The sequence below is a fragment of the Lissotriton helveticus genome, chromosome 11, assembly GCF_964261635.1.
Source record: "Lissotriton helveticus chromosome 11, aLisHel1.1, whole genome shotgun sequence".
Lineage (NCBI taxonomy): Eukaryota > Metazoa > Chordata > Amphibia > Caudata > Salamandridae > Lissotriton > Lissotriton helveticus.
In genome coordinates, this window is record NC_136072.1 from 304572384 (window position 1) to 304591381 (window position 18998).

The window sequence follows — 18998 nt, forward strand, 5'->3', positions numbered from 1 at the left end:
AGAATGTAACACTATTTTTCATACGTGAGATGGTGCATTTCAGCCTCAAAGGCAGCAATTTCCTCGAATGGAACATTGCTATCACCAGGATCTAAAGCAGGTTTTAGTAGAGTTCGAGTCAGTCAGTCTTTTATTAACTATCATGACCAACATAATGTGATCCATATTACTTCTTTCTTGACAGAAATTATATTCAGGCACAGGTTTCCACTATAAAGTAGTGAGGACATTCCGTTGCTATGAACATCTTTTTAATGCCCAAAAGAATGATTGGGCGTTTTACTTACCACGTAAATTGGTAAAATGATGCACTATGCCAGAAGACTTCCTTTTTTTTTTTGCTTCAGTCTCGGCAATTCAGAGAAACTCTGCTGTGAAACACTGTCACTGCTGGTCATTCAGTATAATCTGCAGATGGAAAAGTCCACTGTTAGTACATTTAATATAAGCAATACAAAAAGTTTTGATTTATATAAAGGGTTACCAGATCTATACTATGGAGTCTGTTTTATTGTGAAAATCAACAGCTCAATAAAAAAAATCAAATCTCAATTTGTGTTTATAACCTCCCATACTTCTCTGCATTCCCTTGACTCATTTGCTAAAACTCTCTAAACAATTGTAGCACGTACATTAGGACATCGATCTTTTTGCCAGCCAAGTGGCAGCGCACCATTCTCACTTCTTTAGTTTTAGGATATGGTACACCAGTAGCAATTAAGCCAGCTGATAAGTTGAGAGAGGAAGGGTTATGCTACAGTTAACGGGAATGATAGAAACTATGAATAGCATCATTTCCATCTTCTCTTTAGCCAAATCCTACCAGTTCAGCAAGAGTGAAGTTGAGACTCTTATGCTCAAACTTGCGTTCATACAAATATAGAAGTCTAAATAAAGTCCTAATTTCTTTCATCTTACCATCAACACTTTCAGTTGGGCATCCTATCTACCCTGCAACTCATATCATTACCAAGATAAATGTATCCTACTCTTTGTTAGGCAACAGAGTGGCTCTCATGTCAGAAAGCATCTTGCTTTAGCTTTATGATGTCAGACTGCTAGGCAACAGAATGGCACCACATGTCAGACAACTTCTTGCTTTAGCTTTATGATGTCAGGCCCCCCTGGACCAATTGTCCTTGTGGAAGCTGACCACACAGGAGGATGAGATATCAGAAGTTATGCAGTAGGTTACTATCCGTATTCATGACTGCCAGCCACGTAGGAGGGGGAATGGTAAAGGAATCTGAAACAGTCAAAGCTCTGTGTCCTTTTTGAAAGTGGGATGGGGGTACAAAGACAGATTATCCTTAACAAAAATCCATCTTGAGTATCAGAGCCCAACATACAGAGTGCAGGAGAAGAGGTTAAATGAGCTTCCTACCGTGAGAATGTAACACTATTTTTCATACGTGAGATGGTGCATTTCAGCCTCAAAGGCAGCAATTTCCTCGAATGGAACATTGCTATCACCAGGATCTAAAGCAGGTTTTAGTAGAGTTCGAGTCAGTCAGTCTTTTATTAACTATCATGACCAACATAATGTGATCCATATTACTTCTTTCTTGACAGAAATTATATTCAGGCTCAGGTTTCCACTATAAAGTAGTGAGGACATTCCGTTGCTATGAACATCTTTTTAATGCCCAAAAGAATGATTGGGCGTTTTACTTACCACGTAAATTGGTAAAATGATGCACTATGCCAGAAGACTTCCTTTTTTTTTTTGCTTCAGTCTCGGCAATTCAGAGAAACTCTGCTGTGAAACACTGTCACTGCTGGTCATTCAGTATAATCTGCAGATGGAAAAGTCCACTGTTAGTACATTTAATATAAGCAATACAAAAAGTTTTGATTTATATAAAGGGTTACCAGATCTATACTATGGAGTCTGTTTTATTGTGAAAATCAACAGCTCAATAAAAAAATCAAATCTCAATTTGTGTTTATAACCTCCCATACTTCTCTGCATTCCCTTGACTCATTTGCTAAAACTCTCTAAACAATTGTAGCACGTACATTAGGACATCGATCTTTTTGCCAGCCAAGTGGCAGCGCACCATTCTCACTTCTTTAGTTTTAGGATATGGTACACCAGTAGCAATTAAGCCAGCTGATAAGTTGAGAGAGGAAGGGTTATGCTACAGTTAACGGGAATGATAGAAACTATGAATAGCATCATTTCCATCTTCTCTTTAGCCAAATCCTACCAGTTCAGCAAGAGTGAAGTTGAGACTCTTATGCTCAAATTTGCGTTCATACAAATATAGAAGTCTAAATAAAGTCCTAATTTCTTTCATCTTACCATCAACACTTTCAGTTGGGCATCCTGTCTACCCTGCAACTCATATCATTACCAAGATAAATGTATCCTACTCTTTGTTAGGCAACAGAGTGGCTCTCATGTCAGAAAGCATCTTGCTTTAGCTTTATGATGTCAGACTGCTAGGCAACAGAATGGCACCACATGTCAGACAACTTCTTGCTTTAGCTTTATGATGTCAGGCCCCCTGGACCAATTGTCCTTGTGGAAGCTGACCACACAGGAGGATGAGATATCAGAAGTTATGCAGTAGGTTACTATCCGTATTCATGACTGCCAGCCACGTAGGAGGGGGAATGGTAAAGGAATCTGAAACAGTCAAAGCTCTGTGTCCTTTTTGAAAGTGGGATGGGGGTACAAAGACAGATTATCCTTAACAAAAATCCATCTTGAGTATCAGAGCCCAACATACAGAGTGCAGGAGAAGAGGTTAAATGAGCTTCCTACCGTGAGAATGTAACACTATTTTTCATACGTGAGATGGTGCATTTCAGCCTCAAAGGCAGCAATTTCCTCGAATGGAACATTGCTATCACCAGGATCTAAAGCAGGTTTTAGTAGAGTTCGAGTCAGTCAGTCTTTTATTAACTATCATGACCAACATAATGTGATCCATATTACTTCTTTCTTGACAGAAATTATATTCAGGCTCAGGTTTCCACTATAAAGTAGTGAGGACATTCCGTTGCTATGAACATCTTTTTAATGCCCAAAAGAATGATTGGGCGTTTTACTTACCACATAAATTGGTAAAATGATGCACTATGCCAGAAGACTTCCTTTTTTTTTTTGCTTCAGTCTCGGCAAGTCAGAGAAACTCTGCTGTGAAACACTGCCACTGCTGGTCATTCAGTATAATCTGCAGATGGAAAAGTCCACTGTTAGTACATTTAATATAAGCAATACAAAAAGTTTTGATTTATATAAAGGGTTACCAGATCTATACTATGGAGTCTGTTTTATTGTGAAAATCAACAGCTCAATAAAAAAATCAAATCTCAATTTGTGTTTATAACCTCCCATACTTCTCTGCATTCCCTTGACTCATTTGCTAAAACTCTCTAAACAATTGTAGCACGTACATTAGGACATAGATCTTTTTGCCAGCCAAGTGGCAGCGCACCATTCTCACTTCTTTAGTTTTAGGATATGGTACACCAGTAGCAATTAAGCCAGCTGATAAGTTGAGAGAGGAAGGGTTATGCTACAGTTAACGGGAATGATAGAAACTATGAATAGCATCATTTCCATCTTCTCTTTAGCCAAATCCTACCAGTTCAGCAAGAGTGAAGTTGAGACTCTTATGCTCAAACTTGCGTTCATACAAATATAGAAGTCTAAATAAAGTCCTAATTTCTTTCATCTTACCATCAACACTTTCAGTTGGGCATCCTGTCTACCCTGCAACTCATATCATTACCAAGATAAATGTATCCTACTCTTTGTTAGGCAACAGAGTGGCTCTCATGTCAGAAAGCATCTTGCTTTAGCTTTATGATGTCAGACTGCTAGGCAACAGAATGGCACCACATGTCAGACAACTTCTTGCTTTAGCTTTATGATGTCAGGCCCCCCTGGACCAATTGTCCTTGTGGAAGCTGACCACACAGGAGGATGAGATATCAGAAGTTATGCAGTAGGTTACTATCCGTATTCATGACTGCCAGCCACGTAAGAGGGGGAATGGTAAAGGAATCTGAAACAGTCAAAGCTCTGTGTCCTTTTTGAAAGTGGGATGGGGGTACAAAGACAGATTATCCTTAACAAAAATCCATCTTGAGTATCAGAGCCCAACATACAGAGTGCAGGAGAAGAGGTTAAATGAGCTTCCTACCGTGAGAATGTAACACTATTTTTCATACGTGAGATGGTGCATTTCAGCCTCAAAGGCAGCAATTTCCTCGAATGGAACATTGCTATCACCAGGATCTAAAGCAGGTTTTAGTAGAGTTCGAGTCAGTCAGTCTTTTATTAACTATCATGACCAACATAATGTGATCCATATTACTTCTTTCTTGACAGAAATTATATTCAGGCTCAGGTTTCCACTATAAAGTAGTGAGGACATTCCGTTGCTATGAACATCTTTTTAATGCCCAAAAGAATGATTGGGCGTTTTACTTACCACGTAAATTGGTAAAATGATGCACTATGCCAGAAGACTTCCTTTTTTTTTTTGCTTCAGTCTCGGCAATTCAGAGAAACTCTGCTGTGAAACACTGTCACTGCTGGTCATTCAGTATAATCTGCAGATGGAAAAGTCCACTGTTAGTACATTTAATATAAGCAATACAAAAAGTTTTGATTTATATAAAGGGTTACCAGATCTATACTATGGAGTCTGTTTTATTGTGAAAATCAACAGCTCAATAAAAAAATCAAATCTCAATTTGTGTTTATAACCTCCCATACTTCTCTGCATTCCCTTGACTCATTTGCTAAAACTCTCTAAACAATTGTAGCACGTACATTAGGACATCGATCTTTTTGCCAGCCAAGTGGCAGCGCACCATTCTCACTTCTTTAGTTTTAGGATATGGTACACCAGTAGCAATTAAGCCAGCTGATAAGTTGAGAGAGGAAGGGTTATGCTACAGTTAACGGGAATGATAGAAACTATGAATAGCATCATTTCCATCTTCTCTTTAGCCAAATCCTACCAGTTCAGCAAGAGTGAAGTTGAGACTCTTATGCTCAAACTTGCGTTCATACAAATATAGAAGTCTAAATAAAGTCCTAATTTCTTTCATCTTACCATCAACACTTTCAGTTGGGCATCCTGTCTACCCTGCAACTCATATCATTACCAAGATAAATGTATCCTACTCTTTGTTAGGCAACAGAGTGGCTCTCATGTCAGAAAGCATCTTGCTTTAGCTTTATGATGTCAGACTGCTAGGCAACAGAATGGCACCACATGTCAGACAACTTCTTGCTTTAGCTTTATGATGTCAGGCCCCCCTGGACCAATTGTCCTTGTGGAAGCTGACCACACAGGAGGATGAGATATCAGAAGTTATGCAGTAGGTTACTATCCGTATTCATGACTGCCAGCCACGTAGGAGGGGGAATGGTAAAGGAATCTGAAACAGTCAAAGCTCTGTGTCCTTTTTGAAAGTGGGATGGGGGTACAAAGACAGATTATCCTTAACAAAAATCCATCTTGAGTATCAGAGCCCAACATACAGAGTGCAGGAGAAGAGGTTAAATGAGCTTCCTACCGTGAGAATGTAACACTATTTTTCATACGTGAGATGGTGCATTTCAGCCTCAAAGGCAGCAATTTCCTCGAATGGAACATTGCTATCACCAGGATCTAAAGCAGGTTTTAGTAGAGTTCGAGTCAGTCAGTCTTTTATTAACTATCATGACCAACATAATGTGATCCATATTACTTCTTTCTTGACAGAAATGATATTCAGGCTCAGGTTTCCACTATAAAGTAGTGAGGACATTCCGTTGCTATGAACATCTTTTTAATGCCCAAAAGAATGATTGGGCGTTTTACTTACCACGTAAATTGGTAAAATGATGCACTATGCCAGAAGACTTCCTTTTTTTTTTGCTTCAGTCTCGGCAATTCAGAGAAACTCTGCTGTGAAACACTGCCACTGCTGGTCATTCAGTATAATCTGCAGATGGAAAAGTCCACTGTTAGTACATTTAATATAAGCAATACAAAAAGTTTTGATTTATATAAAGGGTTACCAGATCTATACTATGGAGTCTGTTTTATTGTGAAAATCAACAGCTCAATAAAAAAATCAAATCTCAATTTGTGTTTATAACCTCCCATACTTCTCTGCATTCCCTTGACTCATTTGCTAAAACTCTCTAAACAATTGTAGCACGTACATTAGGACATAGATCTTTTTGCCAGCCAAGTGGCAGCGCACCATTCTCACTTCTTTAGTTTTAGGATATGGTACACCAGTAGCAATTAAGCCAGCTGATAAGTTGAGAGAGGAAGGGTTATGCTACAGTTAACGGGAATGATAGAAACTATGAATAGCATCATTTCCATCTTCTCTTTAGCCAAATCCTACCAGTTCAGCAAGAGTGAAGTTGAGACTCTTATGCTCAAACTTGCGTTCATACAAATATAGAAGTCTAAATAAAGTCCTAATTTCTTTCATCTTACCATCAACACTTTCAGTTGGGCATCCTGTCTACCCTGCAACTCATATCATTACCAAGATAAATGTATCCTACTCTTTGTTAGGCAACAGAGTGGCTCTCATGTCAGAAAGCATCTTGCTTTAGCTTTATGATGTCAGACTGCTAGGCAACAGAATGGCACCACATGTCAGACAACTTCTTGCTTTAGCTTTATGATGTCAGGCCCCCCTGGACCAATTGTCCTTGTGGAAGCTGACCACACAGGAGGATGAGATATCAGAAGTTATGCAGTAGGTTACTATCCGTATTCATGACTGCCAGCCACGTAGGAGGGGGAATGGTAAAGGAATCTGAAACAGTCAAAGCTCTGTGTCCTTTTTGAAAGTGGGATGGGGTACAAAGACAGATTATCCTTAACAAAAATCCATCTTGAGTATCAGAGCCCAACATACAGAGTGCAGGAGAAGAGGTTAAATGAGCTTCCTACCGTGAGAATGTAACACTATTTTTCATACGTGAGATGGTGCATTTCAGCCTCAAAGGCAGCAATTTCCTCGAATGGAACATTGCTATCACCAGGATCTAAAGCAGGTTTTAGTAGAGTTCGAGTCAGTCAGTCTTTTATTAACTATCATGACCAACATAATGTGATCCATATTACTTCTTTCTTGACAGAAATGATATTCAGGCACAGGTTTCCACTATAAAGTAGTGAGGACATTCCGTTGCTATGAACATCTTTTTAATGCCCAAAAGAATGATTGGGCGTTTTACTTACCACGTAAATTGGTAAAATGATGCACTATGCCAGAAGACTTCCTTTTTTTTTTTGCTTCAGTCTCGGCAATTCAGAGAAACTCTGCTGTGAAACACTGCCACAGCTGGTCATTCAGTATAATCTGCAGATGGAAAAGTCCACTGTTAGTACATTTAATATAAGCAATACAAAAAGTTTTGATTTATATAAAGGGTTACCAGATCTATACTATGGAGTCTGTTTTATTGTGAAAATCAACAGCTCAATAAAAAAATCAAATCTCAATTTGTGTTTATAACCTCCCATACTTCTCTGCATTCCCTTGACTCATTTGCTAAAACTCTCTAAACAATTGTAGCACGTACATTAGGACATAGATCTTTTTGCCAGCCAAGTGGCAGCGCACCATTCTCACTTCTTTAGTTTTAGGATATGGTACACCAGTAGCAATTAAGCCAGCTGATAAGTTGAGAGAGGAAGGGTTATGCTACAGTTAACGGGAATGATAGAAACTATGAATAGCATCATTTCCATCTTCTCTTTAGCCAAATCCTACCAGTTCAGCAAGAGTGAAGTTGAGACTCTTATGCTCAAACTTGCGTTCATACAAATATAGAAGTCTAAATAAAGTCCTAATTTCTTTCATCTTACCATCAACACTTTCAGTTGGGCATCCTGTCTACCCTGCAACTCATATCATTACCAAGATAAATGTATCCTACTCTTTGTTAGGCAACAGAGTGGCTCTCATGTCAGAAAGCATCTTGCTTTAGCTTTATGATGTCAGACTGCTAGGCAACAGAATGGCACCACATGTCAGACAACTTCTTGCTTTAGCTTTATGATGTCAGGCCCCCCTGGACCAATTGTTCTTGTGGAAGCTGACCACACAGGAGGATGAGATATCAGAAGTTATGCAGTAGGTTACTATCCGTATTCATGACTGCCAGCCACGTAAGAGGGGGAATGGTAAAGGAATCTTAAACAGTCAAAGCTCTGTGTCCTTTTTGAAAGTGGGATGGGGGTACAAAGACAGATTATCCTTAACAAAAATCCATCTTGAGTATCAGAGCCCAACATACAGAGTGCAGGAGAAGAGGTTAAATGAGCTTCCTACCGTGAGAATGTAACACTATTTTTCATACGTGAGATGGTGCATTTCAGCCTCAAAGGCAGCAATTTCCTCGAATGGAACATTGCTATCACCAGGATCTAAAGCAGGTTGTAGTAGAGTTCGAGTCAGTCAGTCTTTTATTAACTATCATGACCAACATAATGTGATCCATATTACTTCTTTCTTGACAGAAATGATATTCAGGCACAGGTTTCCACTATAAAGTAGTGAGGACATTCCGTTGCTATGAACATCTTTTTAATGCCCAAAAGAATGATTGGGCGTTTTACTTACCACGTAAATTGATAAAATGATGCACTATGCCAGAAGACTTCCTTTTTTTTTTTTGCTTCAGTCTCGGCAATTCAGAGAAACTCTGCTGTGAAACACTGCCACTGCTGGTCATTCAGTATAATCTGCAGATGGAAAAGTCCACTGTTAGTACATTTAATATAAGCAATACAAAAAGTTTTGATTTATATAAAGGGTTACCAGATCTATACTATGGAGTCTGTTTTATTGTGAAAATCAACAGCTCAATAAAAAAATCAAATCTCAATTTGTGTTTATAACCTCCCATACTTCTCTGCATTCCCTTGACTCATTTGCTAAAACTCTCTAAACAATTGTAGCACGTACATTAGGACATAGATCTTTTTGCCAGCCAAGTGGCAGCGCACCATTCTCACTTCTTTAGTTTTAGGATATGGTACACCAGTAGCAATTAAGCCAGCTGATAAGTTGAGAGAGGAAGGGTTATGCTACAGTTAACGGGAATGATAGAAACTATGAATAGCATCATTTCCATCTTCTCTTTAGCCAAATCCTACCAGTTCAGCAAGAGTGAAGTTGAGACTCTTATGCTCAAACTTGCGTTCATACAAATATAGAAGTCTAAATAAAGTCCTAATTTCTTTCATCTTACCATCAACACTTTCAGTTGGGCATCCTGTCTACCCTGCAACTCATATCATTACCAAGATAAATGTATCCTACTCTTTGTTAGGCAACAGAGTGGCTCTCATGTCAGAAAGCATCTTGCTTTAGCTTTATGATGTCAGACTGCTAGGCAACAGAATGGCACCACATGTCAGACAACTTCTTGCTTTAGCTTTATGATGTCAGGCCCCCCTGGACCAATTGTCCTTGTGGAAGCTGACCACACAGGAGGATGAGATATCAGAAGTTATGCAGTAGGTTACTATCCGTATTCATGACTGCCAGCCACGTAGGAGGGGGAATGGTAAAGGAATCTGAAACAGTCAAAGCTCTGTGTCCTTTTTGAAAGTGGGATGGGGGTACAAAGACAGATTATCCTTAACAAAAATCCATCTTGAGTATCAGAGCCCAACATACAGAGTGCAGGAGAAGAGGTTAAATGAGCTTCCTACCGTGAGAATGTAACACTATTTTTCATACGTGAGATGGTGCATTTCAGCCTCAAAGGCAGCAATTTCCTCGAATGGAACATTGCTATCACCAGGATCTAAAGCAGGTTTTAGTAGAGTTCGAGTCAGTCAGTCTTTTATTAACTATCATGACCAACATAATGTGATCCATATTACTTCTTTCTTGACAGAAATGATATTCAGGCTCAGGTTTCCACTATAAAGTAGTGAGGACATTCCGTTGCTATGAACATCTTTTTAATGCCCAAAAGAATGATTGGGCGTTTTACTTACCACGTAAATTGGTAAAATGATGCACTATGCCAGAAGACTTCCTTTTTTTTTTGCTTCAGTCTCGGCAATTCAGAGAAACTCTGCTGTGAAACACTGCCACTGCTGGTCATTCAGTATAATCTGCAGATGGAAAAGTCCACTGTTAGTACATTTAATATAAGCAATACAAAAAGTTTTGATTTATATAAAGGGTTACCAGATCTATACTATGGAGTCTGTTTTATTGTGAAAATCAACAGCTCAATAAAAAAATCAAATCTCAATTTGTGTTTATAACCTCCCATACTTCTCTGCATTCCCTTGACTCATTTGCTAAAACTCTCTAAACAATTGTAGCACGTACATTAGGACATAGATCTTTTTGCCAGCCAAGTGGCAGCGCACCATTCTCACTTCTTTAGTTTTAGGATATGGTACACCAGTAGCAATTAAGCCAGCTGATAAGTTGAGAGAGGAAGGGTTATGCTACAGTTAACGGGAATGATAGAAACTATGAATAGCATCATTTCCATCTTCTCTTTAGCCAAATCCTACCAGTTCAGCAAGAGTGAAGTTGAGACTCTTATGCTCAAACTTGCGTTCATACAAATATAGAAGTCTAAATAAAGTCCTAATTTCTTTCATCTTACCATCAACACTTTCAGTTGGGCATCCTGTCTACCCTGCAACTCATATCATTAACCAAGATAAATGTATCCTACTCTTTGTTAGGCAACAGAGTGGCTCTCATGTCAGAAAGCATCTTGCTTTAGCTTTATGATGTCAGACTGCTAGGCAACAGAATGGCACCACATGTCAGACAACTTCTTGCTTTAGCTTTATGATGTCAGGCCCCCCTGGACCAATTGTCCTTGTGGAAGCTGACCACACAGGAGGATGAGATATCAGAAGTTATGCAGTAGGTTACTATCCGTATTCATGACTGCCAGCCACGTAGGAGGGGGAATGGTAAAGGAATCTGAAACAGTCAAAGCTCTGTGTCCTTTTTGAAAGTGGGATGGGGGTACAAAGACAGATTATCCTTAACAAAAATCCATCTTGAGTATCAGAGCCCAACATACAGAGTGCAGGAGAAGAGGTTAAATGAGCTTCCTACCGTGAGAATGTAACACTATTTTTCATACGTGAGATGGTGCATTTCAGCCTCAAAGGCAGCAATTTCCTCGAATGGAACATTGCTATCACCAGGATCTAAAGCAGGTTTTAGTAGAGTTCGAGTCAGTCAGTCTTTTATTAACTATCATGACCAACATAATGTGATCCATATTACTTCTTTCTTGACAGAAATGATATTCAGGCTCAGGTTTCCACTATAAAGTAGTGAGGACATTCCGTTGCTATGAACATCTTTTTAATGCCCAAAAGAATGATTGGGCGTTTTACTTACCACGTAAATTGGTAAAATGATGCACTATGCCAGAAGACTTCCTTTTTTTTTTGCTTCAGTCTCGGCAATTCAGAGAAACTCTGCTGTGAAACACTGCCACTGCTGGTCATTCAGTATAATCTGCAGATGGAAAAGTCCACTGTTAGTACATTTAATATAAGCAATACAAAAAGTTTTGATTTATATAAAGGGTTACCAGATCTATACTAGGAGTCTGTTTTATTGTGAAAATCAACAGCTCAATAAAAAAATCAAATCTCAATTTGTGTTTATAACCTCCCATACTTCTCTGCATTCCCTTGACTCATTTGCTAAAACTCTCTAAACAATTGTAGCACGTACATTAGGACATAGATCTTTTTGCCAGCCAAGTGGCAGCGCACCATTCTCACTTCTTTAGTTTTAGGATATGGTACACCAGTAGCAATTAAGCCAGCTGATAAGTTGAGAGAGGAAGGGTTATGCTACAGTTAACGGGAATGATAGAAACTATGAATAGCATCATTTCCATCTTCTCTTTAGCCAAATCCTACCAGTTCAGCAAGAGTGAAGTTGAGACTCTTATGCTCAAACTTGCGTTCATACAAATATAGAAGTCTAAATAAAGTCCTAATTTCTTTCATCTTACCATCAACACTTTCAGTTGGGCATCCTGTCTACCCTGCAACTCATATCATTAACCAAGATAAATGTATCCTACTCTTTGTTAGGCAACAGAGTGGCTCTCATGTCAGAAAGCATCTTGCTTTAGCTTTATGATGTCAGACTGCTAGGCAACAGAATGGCACCACATGTCAGACAACTTCTTGCTTTAGCTTTATGATGTCAGGCCCCCCTGGACCAATTGTCCTTGTGGAAGCTGACCACACAGGAGGATGAGATATCAGAAGTTATGCAGTAGGTTACTATCCGTATTCATGACTGCCAGCCACGTAGGAGGGGGAATGGTAAAGGAATCTGAAACAGTCAAAGCTCTGTGTCCTTTTTGAAAGTGGGATGGGGGTACAAAGACAGATTATCCTTAACAAAAATCCATCTTGAGTATCAGAGCCCAACATACAGAGTGCAGGAGAAGAGGTTAAATGAGCTTCCTACCGTGAGAATGTAACACTATTTTTCATACGTGAGATGGTGCATTTCAGCCTCAAAGGCAGCAATTTCCTCGAATGGAACATTGCTATCACCAGGATCTAAAGCAGGTTTTAGTAGAGTTCGAGTCAGTCAGTCTTTTATTAACTATCATGACCAACATAATGTGATCCATATTACTTCTTTCTTGACAGAAATGATATTCAGGCTCAGGTTTCCACTATAAAGTAGTGAGGACATTCCGTTGCTATGAACATCTTTTTAATGCCCAAAAGAATGATTGGGCGTTTTACTTACCACGTAAATTGGTAAAATGATGCACTATGCCAGAAGACTTCCTTTTTTTTTTGCTTCAGTCTCGGCAATTCAGAGAAACTCTGCTGTGAAACACTGCCACTGCTGGTCATTCAGTATAATCTGCAGATGGAAAAGTCCACTGTTAGTACATTTAATATAAGCAATACAAAAAGTTTTGATTTATATAAAGGGTTACCAGATCTATACTAGGAGTCTGTTTTATTGTGAAAATCAACAGCTCAATAAAAAAATCAAATCTCAATTTGTGTTTATAACCTCCCATACTTCTCTGCATTCCCTTGACTCATTTGCTAAAACTCTCTAAACAATTGTAGCACGTACATTAGGACATAGATCTTTTTGCCAGCCAAGTGGCAGCGCACCATTCTCACTTCTTTAGTTTTAGGATATGGTACACCAGTAGCAATTAAGCCAGCTGATAAGTTGAGAGAGGAAGGGTTATGCTACAGTTAACGGGAATGATAGAAACTATGAATAGCATCATTTCCATCTTCTCTTTAGCCAAATCCTACCAGTTCAGCAAGAGTGAAGTTGAGACTCTTATGCTCAAACTTGCGTTCATACAAATATAGAAGTCTAAATAAAGTCCTAATTTCTTTCATCTTACCATCAACACTTTCAGTTGGGCATCCTGTCTACCCTGCAACTCATATCATTAACCAAGATAAATGTATCCTACTCTTTGTTAGGCAACAGAGTGGCTCTCATGTCAGAAAGCATCTTGCTTTAGCTTTATGATGTCAGACTGCTAGGCAACAGAATGGCACCACATGTCAGACAACTTCTTGCTTTAGCTTTATGATGTCAGGCCCCCCTGGACCAATTGTCCTTGTGGAAGCTGACCACACAGGAGGATGAGATATCAGAAGTTATGCAGTAGGTTACTATCCGTATTCATGACTGCCAGCCACGTAGGAGGGGGAATGGTAAAGGAATCTGAAACAGTCAAAGCTCTGTGTCCTTTTTGAAAGTGGGATGGGGGTACAAAGACAGATTATCCTTAACAAAAATCCATCTTGAGTATCAGAGCCCAACATACAGAGTGCAGGAGAAGAGGTTAAATGAGCTTCCTACCGTGAGAATGTAACACTATTTTTCATACGTGTGATGGTGCATTTCAGCCTCAAAGGCAGCGATTTCCTCGAATGGAACATTGCTATCACCAGGATCTAAAGCAGGTTTTAGTAGAGTTCGAGTCAGTCAGTCTTTTATTAACTATCATGACCAACATAATGTGATCCATATTACTTCTTTCTTGACAGAAATGATATTCAGGCTCAGGTTTCCACTATAAAGTAGTGAGGACATTCCGTTGCTATGAACATCTTTTTAATGCCCAAAAGAATGATTGGGCATTTTACTTACCACGTAAATTGGTAAAATGATGCACTATGCCAGAAGACTTCCTTTTTTTTTTGCTTCAGTCTCGGCAATTCAGAGAAACTCTGCTGTGAAACACTGCCACTGCTGGTCATTCAGTATAATCTGCAGATGGAAAAGTCCACTGTTAGTACATTTAATATAAGCAATACAAAAAGTTTTGATTTATATAAAGGGTTACCAGATCTATACTATGGAGTCTGTTTTATTGTGAAAATCAACAGCTCAATAAAAAAATCAAATCTCAATTTGTGTTTATAACCTCCCATACTTCTCTGCATTCCCTTGACTCATTTGCTAAAACTCTCTAAACAATTGTAGCACGTACATTAGGACATAGATCTTTTTGCCAGCCAAGTGGCAGCGCACCATTCTCACTTCTTTAGTTTTAGGATATGGTACACCAGTAGCAATTAAGCCAGCTGATAAGTTGAGAGAGGAAGGGTTATGCTACAGTTAACGGGAATGATAGAAACTATGAATAGCATCATTTCCATCTTCTCTTTAGCCAAATCCTACCAGTTCAGCAAGAGTGAAGTTGAGACTCTTATGCTCAAACTTGCGTTCATACAAATATAGAAGTCTAAATAAAGTCCTAATTACTTTCATCTTACCATCAACACTTTCAGTTGGGCATCCTGTCTACCCTGCAACTCATATCATTACCAAGATAAATGTATCCTACTCTTTGTTAGGCAACAGAGTGGCTCTCATGTCAGAAAGCATCTTGCTTTAGCTTTATGATGTCAGACTGCTAGGCAACAGAATGGCACCACATGTCAGACAACTTCTTGCTTTAGCTTTATGATGTCAGACACCACTGGACCAATTGTCCTTGTGGAAGCTGACCACACAGGAGGATGAGATATCAGAAGTTATGCAGTAGGTTACTATCCGTATTCATGACTGCCAGCCACGTAGGATGGGGAATGGTAAAGGAATCTGAAACAGTCAAAGCTCTGTGTCCTTTTTGAAAGTGGGATGGGGGTACAAAGACAGATTATCCTTAACAAAAATCCATCTTGAGTATCAGAGCCCAACATACAGAGTGCAGGAGAAGAGGTTAAATGAGCTTCCTACCGTGAGAATGTAACACTATTTTTCATACGCGAGATGGTGCATTTCAGCCTCAAAGGCAGCAATTTCCTCGAATGGAACATTGCTATCACCAGGATCTAAAGCAGGTTTTAGTAGAGTTCGAGTCAGTCAGTCTTTTATTAACTATCATGACCAACATAATGTGATCCATATTACTTCTTTCTTGACAGAAATGATATTCAGGCACAGGTTTCCACTATAAAGTAGTGAGGACATTCCGTTGCTATGAACATCTTTTTAATGCCTAAAAGAATGATTGGGCGTTTTACTTACCACGTAAATTGGTAAAATGATGCACTATGCCAGAAGACTTCCTTTTTTTTTTTGCTTCAGTCTCGGCAATTCAGAGAAACTCTGCTGTGAAACACTGCCACTGCTGGTCATTCAGTATAATCTGCAGATGGAAAAGTCCACTGTTAGTACATTTAATATAAGCAATACAAAAAGTTTTGATTTATATAAAGGGTTACCAGATCTATACTATGGAGTCTGTTTTATTGTGAAAATCAACAGCTCAATAAAAAAATCAAATCTCAATTTGTGTTTATAACCTCCCATACTTCTCTGCATTCCCTTGACTCATTTGCTAAAACTCTCTAAACAATTGTAGCACGTACATTAGGACATAGATCTTTTTGCCAGCCAAGTGGCAGCGCACCATTCTCACTTCTTTAGTTTTAGGATATGGTACACCAGTAGCAATTAAGCCAGCTGATAAGTTGAGAGAGGAAGGGTTATGCTACAGTTAACGGGAATGATAGAAACTATGAATAGCATCATTTCCATCTTCTCTTTAGCCAAATCCTACCAGTTCAGCAAGAGTGAAGTTGAGACTCTTATGCTCAAACTTGCGTTCATACAAATATAGAAGTCTAAATAAAGTCCTAATTTCTTTCATCTTACCATCAACACTTTCAGTTGGGCATCCTGTCTACCCTGCAACTCATATCATTAACCAAGATAAATGTATCCTACTCTTTGTTAGGCAACAGAGTGGCTCTCATGTCAGAAAGCATCTTGCTTTAGCTTTATGATGTCAGACTGCTAGGCAACAGAATGGCACCACATGTCAGACAACTTCTTGCTTTAGCTTTATGATGTCAGGCCCCCCTGGACCAATTGTCCTTGTGGAAGCTGACCACACAGGAGGATGAGATATCAGAAGTTATGCAGTAGGTTACTATCCGTATTCATGACTGCCAGCCACGTAGGAGGGGGAATGGTAAAGGAATCTGAAACAGTCAAAGCTCTGTGTCCTTTTTGAAAGTGGGATGGGGGTACAAAGACAGATTATCCTTAACAAAAATCCATCTTGAGTATCAGAGCCCAACATACAGAGTGCAGGAGAAGAGGTTAAATGAGCTTCCTACCGTGAGAATGTAACACTATTTTTCATACGTGTGATGGTGCATTTCAGCCTCAAAGGCAGCAATTTCCTCGAATGGAACATTGCTATCACCAGGATCTAAAGCAGGTTTTAGTAGAGTTCGAGTCAGTCAGTCTTTTATTAACTATCATGACCAACATAATGTGATCCATATTACTTCTTTCTTGACAGAAATTATATTCAGGCTCAGGTTTCCACTATAAAGTAGTGAGGACATTCCGTTGCTATGAACATCTTTTTAATGCCCAAAAGAATGATTGGGCATTTTACTTACCACGTAAATTGGTAAAATGATGCACTATGCCAGAAGACTTCCTTTTTTTTTTGCTTCAGTCTCGGCAATTCAGAGAAACTCTGCTGTGAAACACTGCCACTGCTGGTCATTCAGTATAATCTGCAGATGGAAAAGTCCACTGTTAGTACATTTAATATAAGCAATACAAAAAGTTTTGATTTATATAAAGGGTTACCAGATCTATACTATGGAGTCTGTTTTATTGTGAAAATCAACAGCTCAATAAAAAAATCAAATCTCAATTTGTGTTTATAACCTCCCATACTTCTCTGCATTCCCTTGACTCATTTGCTAAAACTCTCTAAACAATTGTAGCACGTACATTAGGACATAGATCTTTTTGCCAGCCAAGTGGCAGCGCACCATTCTCACTTCTTTAGTTTTAGGATATGGTACACCAGTAGCAATTAAGCCAGCTGATAAGTTGAGAGAGGAAGGGTTATGCTACAGTTAACGGGAATGATAGAAACTATGACTAGCATCATTTCCATCTTCTCTTTAGCCAAATCCTACCAGTTCAGCAAGAGTGAAGTTGAGACTCTTATGCTCAAACTTGCGTTCATACAAATATAGAAGTCTAAATAAAGTCCTAATTTCTTTCATCTTACCATCAACACTTTCAGTTGGGCATCCTGTCTACCCTGCAACTCATATCATTACCAAGATAAATGTATCCTACTCTTTGTTAGGCAACAGAGTGGCTCTCATGTCAGAAAGCATCTTGCTTTAGCTTTATGATGTCAGACTGCTAGGCAACAGAATGGCACCACATGTCAGACAACTTCTTGCTTTAGCTTTATGATGTCAGACACCACTGGACCAATTGTCCTTGTGGAAGCTGACCACACAGGAGGATGAGATATCAGAAGTTATGCAGTAGGTTACTATCCGTATTCATGACTGCCAGCCACGTAGGATGGGGAATGGTAAAGGAATCTGAAACAGTCAAAGCTCTGTGTCCTTTTTGAAAGTGGGATGGGGGTACAAAGACAGATTATCCTTAACAAAAATCCATCTTGAGTATCAGAGCCCAACATACAGAGTGCAGGAGAAGAGGTTAAATGAGCTTCCTACCGTGAGAATGTAACACTATTTTTCATACGCGAGATGGTGCATTTCAGCCTCAAAGGCAGCAATTTCCTCGAATGGAACATTGCTATCACCAGGATCTAAAGCAGGTTTTAGTAGAGTTCGAGTCAGTCAGTCTTTTATTAACTATCATGACCAACATAATGTGATCCATATTACTTCTTTCTTGACAGAAATGATATTCAGGCACAGGTTTCCACTATAAAGTAGTGAGGACATTCCGTTGCTATGAACATCTTTTTAATGCCTAAAAGAATGATTGGGCGTTTTACTTACCACGTAAATTGGTAAAATGATGCACTATGCCAGAAGACTTCCTTTTTTTTTTTGCTTCAGTCTCGGCAATTCAGAGAAACTCTGCTGTGAAACACTGCCACTGCTGGTCATTCAGTATAATCTGCAGATGGAAAAGTCCACTGTTAGTACATTTAATATAAGCAATACAAAAAGTTTTGATTTATATAAAGGGTTACCAGATCTATACTATGGAGTCTGTTTTATTGTGAAAATCAACAGCTCAATAAAAAAATCAAATCTCAATTTGTGTTTATAACCTCCCATACTTCTCTGCATTCCCTTGACTCATTTGCTAAAACTCTCTAAACAATTGTAGCACGTACATTAGGACATAGATCTTTTTGCCAGCCAAGTGGCAGCGCACCATTCTCACTTCTTTAGTTTTAGGATATGGTACACCAGTAGCAATTAAGCCAGCTGATAAGTTGAGAGAGGAAGGGTTATGCTACAGTTAACGGGAATGATAGAAACTATGAATAGCATCATTTCCATCTTCTCTTTAGCCAAATCCTACCAGTTCAGCAAGAGTGAAGTTGAGACTCTTATGCTCAAACTTGCGTTCATACAAATATAGAAGTCTAAATAAAGTCCTAATTTCTTTCATCTTACCATCAACACTTTCAGTTGGGCATCCTGTCTACCCTGCAACTCATATCATTAACC